Here is a 6,000-nt window from a genome sequence, read left to right as displayed (position 1 = left end):
GAAGGTGACACTGAAGTTGAGACCAAGAGTCGAGACCCGCAAGGAGAAGAGAGAACTTGCTAGATAGACAGCAAGCCCGGTGTGTGACGGCCTTGAGCTGGGAAAGAGCTTCCAGGCTAGACGGGAAGGTGAGCTTCGGCCAGCCGTGCAGGGAGAGGGCAGCAGGGGCGGGAGGGCCAGGTCGGGCCTTAGTGTTTGCCTTTCCGGGCTGGGAGATCTGGGTCTTGGCGTCAGCAGCAGCGAGGTCACTAGCATTTGTCCGGAGCCCTCTGGCTGCCGAGGTGAGTGACTGCAGAGGACGCGGGGCGAGGGCGCCTGGCGGAGGTGAGTCAGCCAGAGTGGGCGATGCCACTCAGGTGAAGAAGCAGCTCTGGAAGAAGACAGGCTCCGTGGCCCCAGCGCCCTGGGCACAGTGTCCCCTGCGGGCCTGTGTCTGCTCCAGAGAAGAAGGTCCGCGAGGGCCGGGCCCTGCGGTTCCGACTGGGCAGCCCAGTGCCCCCTGCCTGTGGGCCTCACAGATGTGCCACGTTAGTTTCCTGGGCCGCAAATTGCCACCAGCTGGGTGGCTTAAACGTCACACGTGTATTTTCTTGCACTATGGAGGCTAGAAGTCCAAAGTCAGGGTGTCGGCGGGGCAGGCTCCTTCTGGACGCTCGGAGGGGGAGCCCGTCCCGTGCCTCCCCTCCAGCTTTTGTAGCTGCTGGAAACCTTGGCTGTCCTGGCCTCGCAGCGGCCCCCGCCGTCCTCTGCCCCTCTGTCTCCCCCAATCTCTTGTAGGAACTCTTGTCCCTGGGCCTAGGGCCTGCCCCGCATCTGGGACGGTCTCGTCGCAAGGTCCTTGATGACGCCTGCAAAGATCCTTTTTCCTCATAAGGTCACCTTCACGGGTTCTGGGGGTGAGGACACGGGCGTGTCTTTTGGGGGTGCCACCGTGCAACCCACAACATGTGTCACCTGGGTCAGTAAATAAGTGCATCACGTTCGCTCCGCTTAATCACTCGTCAAAGAGAATGCGACCAGCCCAGGGCCAGATGCCAGGAGGACCCTGTGGGACGAGGTCGGCTGAATGAGGAACCAAGTGTAGGTCAGGCGCTCCCTCCGAGAGCCAGTCCTGATAAACAACTGGGTCTACTGTGCAGCACAGAGAGCTGTGTTCAATATCCTGTGATAAACCGTCATGAAAAGAATATTTTTAAAAAGGAATGTGTATATATATATATATATATATATGTATATATTACTGAATCACTTTGCTGTACAGCAGAAATTCACACAACATTGTAAATCAACTATATTTCAATAAAATATATATATATATAAATGATGTATTACTACAAAGAAAAAGAAAGAAAGAAAGAAAATCCTTTGCTTCTCAACCAGCCTTATTTTCAGGGTGTTTTTAATTCATCATCAGTTTCTCTAAGTCGATCTTTTAGAATTTTGTCCAGAACCCAGCATTTCTGGCTGGTAGAACTGACTCACTGTCAATACACAGACAGAACTTGACACAGAAAGACAGACTTCACGTCCGACCAGTGGACACGGACCCAGCCTGTGGTTGAAGCCCTCTTCCTGCTGAGACGGACAGAGAAACGAGTGCCAGCCCGAAGGTTCTGCACCCTTCTGGAAGCAGTTAATAGTTCCAGCATCTGCACTTTGAGGAAGAGACAGGCTGTGATGGCTAATTCTCTGCACCATTTTAGCTGGGCTGAGGGATGCCCAGTCAGCTGGTTAACGATGCTTTCTGGGTGTGCCTGTGAGGGTGTTTCCCGAAGAGAAAAGCACTTGTCGGGACTTCCCCGGTGGCGCAGTGGTTAAGAATCCGCCTGCCAGTGCAGGGGACACAGGTTCAAGCCCTAGTCTGGGAAGATCCCACATGCCGCGGAGCAACTAAGCCCGTGCGCCACAACTACTGAGCCTGAGCTCTAGAGCCCTCGAGCCACAACTACTGAGCTTGAGTGCCACAACTACTGAGCCCACACGCCACAACTACTGAAGTCCACGCGCCTAGAGCCCGTGCTCCACAACAAGAGAAGCCACTGCAATGAGAAGCCCGCACACCACAATGAAGAGTAGCCCCCGCTTGCCGCAACTACAGAAAGCCTGCGCGCAGCAACGAAGACCCAACGCAGCCAAAAATAAATTAATTTAAAAAAAAAAAAAAAAGAACACTTGTCAGGAGACCAAGAAGAGCCACCCTCATCAACGCAGGGGGGCGTCATCCAATCTGTGAGGGTCCGAAAAGAACAAAGAGGTGGAGGAAGGGCGAACTCTCTTTCTCTTACTGAGCTGGGCCATCAGTCTTCTCCTGCCCTCAGACATCGGAGCTCCTGGCTCTTGTGCCTTTGGACTCGGACTGGTTTTCACCACCAGCTTTCCTGGTTCTCCAGCTTCCAGATGGCATATCGGGGGACTTCTCAGCCTCTATATTTGTGAGTCAATTCCCACAGTAAATCTCCTCTTATACACATACAGGTATGTGTTCTATTGATCTGTTCCTCCGCAGGACGCTGACTGATACACAGGTAACAGGAAATGCTCCTCCAAATATCTCGGTCAAGGTCCCCGGGACCACCGTCCCATGCTGGGGAACAGACATCTCGTCACGCCCGCCACCGTTCCTCCACAGTCTCTGCCGCCCAGCCCCCAGCCCCGACTGCAAATGCGCGGAAGGCCCTCTCCTGGTGCGACGGCGCCAACCATGGAGACTAACGAACGGCAGCCACTACAGACTGGGAGGGCAGTCTGTGCACCCACCTCCCAGGCAAAGATGCCCCGAGCACGTCTGCCTTCGCAGGTTAACCACAGGCACCGACACTTAGATTTAGGGACCCCACTCCTCCCAAGGAAGTTCTCCCCAGGGTTTGTCTTCTGGAGACCCTGCCCATCCCGGTGGCTGCCCGGCGGACCATCCTCTCTTCTGGTATGACGAGTCCGCCTCCTGTGACCCAGGACAGATGGGAATCGGGCCCCTGAGTCGGGCAAGTGACCCTGCAGGAGGGCAGGCAGGAGAGTATGCTAGGAGCCGAAGTCCTCGTGGAGCTCGGAGCAGCGGCTTCTCTTTCCAGGGACGCATAGGCCGGTGTGTCCGGAACTGGTAGTGGCGGGGTGAGGCGAAGGTGGTCTCCAGACCTGGGAGGGCCTGGGACGGCTGACCACACTGACCGGCCTTAAAACGCCCTGTCTCTCCTCAGCCGAGTCCCCTGGGAGGTGGAGGCCCCGTCTCAGGGGCCTCCCAGCTCAGGTGTGCGTTTCTCTCCTCCTGGCACGGGTGCCAGCTCTACCCTGTTAGCGCCTCAGCCCCCAGGGCCTCTCTACTCTTCTCCAGGGGCTCCCCTAAAAGCCCCTTCAGCCTGTGCTCCACTTGTAATAAAGTCCCAAGGCAGCTGGGTTTAAAGACACAATTATGCGTTATGAATAAAGGGCAGCGGCATCTGAGTGTGCCGCACGGCTTCTGTTGGTGACCCAGGCAGGCCCGTCCTCTCCCCGGGGCCGCGGGCAAGCCACGGGCCCCTCGGTGCTGGTAGAGCCTGAACCAGACACGGCCCCTGGCTGCTCTTGCGGTGACCCTCCTGCAAAGTGACGAATGTTAACGACCTGCTTCCCCATCTGCTAGGGCCGTCACTAAGATGCTCCCAAACGCTTCCCAAAAGGTTAGTTCTTTTTTTCTCTTCCTTTTGCTTTTTTCCAAATATTTATGAAGAGATTTTCCATTTATCCTGACACATCTTCTCCACCGTGGGTGTCAGCTGGGAGGGCTCAGACAACAAACTCCAGAAGGTGTTTTCCCCAAAGCAGCATCTGGCTCCATTGGCAAGTGCAGCGGGCAGCTTGCTGGGGATCGGCCGAGGCAGAGGGAGGAGGGACCCAGGGTGGGCAGCCACGCGGCCCCCAGCCCGGGCACCCAGCTCTGGGACGCCCTGGCATGCCCTGGCACGTGGGGTCCGGGCATCGCGAGAGAGCAGGGTGCATCCACCGTTTGATGTCCCACAGCCCCGAGCCCCTGTGGGAGCCCAGGCACAGGACCCTCAGAGCATCCCCACCTGCCTCTCATCCTTCAAGCCCTCTGATCTGATGCCAGAGTTCCTCCACTGTCCCAGGTAAACCACGCGGGTGGGAACCGGCTCCCTCGTTACCTGTGGGGCAGGGTGCTGGAAGGGAAGGGCTGGCTCGGACCCCAGGTCCCCAGGCTCTCCCATCCCAGGAGGTGGCCTGGAGGTAGCGCCACAGCCCCCCTCGTGTCCTCACCAAGGAGCATTTCCCACCTGCTGGGCGGAAAGGCAGACAAAGGGCCAGACAGCGTGACCCACCCCAGGGCGGAGGGAGAGCCTCACAGAATCTCCCAGATCACACCCGATTAACAGCTGCCTTCCCCAGTGATCCGAGGGCATAGCCAGCCCAGCTGATGCCAGGACCACCACACACACCCTCCCGCCATTCCCTGTTAGTTACCACAGAGATGGAGCCAGGCTGCGGGTGCCAGGATTGAATTCAGCTGAGAATCAAACACTTTCCAGGAGAACTTGGGTCCAAAGCCAGGCTGGCCCTGTGCCCTGATCCCTTCCCAGGCTGTACCTTACGAATTCCTCGGTAGCTTTAAAAAATACTGATGCCCTGAGTGTGTCCAGAGTGGTCAGACTCTCTGGGAGTGGGGCGTACATTTCTAGGGTAGGCCATTGTCAAGGGTATTCAGGGTTGAAAACTATTGCACTGCGGGAAGAATATGTTCCACGGAGACAGCCAGTTCTAGACTGGAACGCGAGCTCTTCTATCGACTATCTTTGACCTTGAATAAGTTTCTTGGAGCCTCAGTTTTATGATCTATAAAATGGGGGTGACAACATCTTTCTTGTTATAAAGTGCCTGGCATATTAACTGCTCAGTAAATTAGAGCTTCTGTTAATCATATCCCATCATGAACCCATCTTGTGGGACAGAGATTGTTGAAGCTGGACATGCAGAGGAGCCCAGCAAGGACGCGGGTCAGGGAGCTGAGATGCACAGGACCATTTCCTGCGGAACTGTCTCTGGGTGGAGGCTGAGAGCAGGCAATTCAGCCCCCTGGCAGTGCCATCCCGCAGGTGACAGCACTCTCTACAGGTACCGCACCAGCCCAGAGAAGCCTTCTCCTTGAATTTTTAAAAGATCTAGAGCATTTGAAATAGCCCCTCTAGGGAGGCAATTCATCATCCGTCCTCTGTTTATGTGGAAACGGTCTGTTATCAGATCCAGCGAGTATGGAGCCAGAGGCAAGCATCTGCATGGCGCTGCCTCGCGCCAGGGTGCTGGAGGAGGCCTGAGAAGCGCACGGCCCTTGTGCCGGGAAACAGGTGCTGTGCGCAGACACGCGCAGGAAGACACCAGTGATTCTTCGGACTGCTTCAAGAGGGCCCCCGAGTCCCGGCTGCCTTGTTCATCTGCACAATAAATGTGACTTCTCAGTTCATGTGACGCGCATCTCGCAGTGACATCAGATTTGAAGATGGGTGAGGGGTGTGGTCGGGGTGAGCTGGGACCACACTTCTCAGGGATCATCTCCTTCCAGTCTGACAGCAGCTCTGGGAATGGGGGAGCACTGAGTGACATGCCCCAGAGCTGCTCCCTCCCCCACTGTTTGCCACCGGCCCAGCTCTCTGGCCACAACAAGATCTCGAAGAGGGTTTTGGCAAAGGACGGCAACGATTTTAGTAATGTCTTTGTCACCCAGAAGCTCCACAGTCATAGGTTCCTATGGGGACAGAATGATACCACTTATTTAGTAAAGTCAAAATTATAAGTGTGGCTTCTGGAAGCCGAGGTGCAGAATCGGGCTCCCTCCTGCACAACCCTGGGAGAAGGACTCACCTTCTCTGAGCCTTCATTACCTCCTCGGTTAAATGAGACCAATCACAGTACCCATCTCAAAGGGTTCTGGAGAAAATCAGGCGCGTTAGTATGCGGTGGACATTCAGGACGGAATCCGATGCTCGCGAAGCGCTGAGGAAACCTCAGCTCTTGGAA

Source organism: Leucopleurus acutus (genome assembly GCF_964270905.1).
Source record: "Leucopleurus acutus genome assembly, chromosome: 19".
NCBI lineage: Eukaryota > Metazoa > Chordata > Mammalia > Artiodactyla > Delphinidae > Leucopleurus > Leucopleurus acutus.
Note: the sequence above shows the minus strand (reverse complement) of the source record.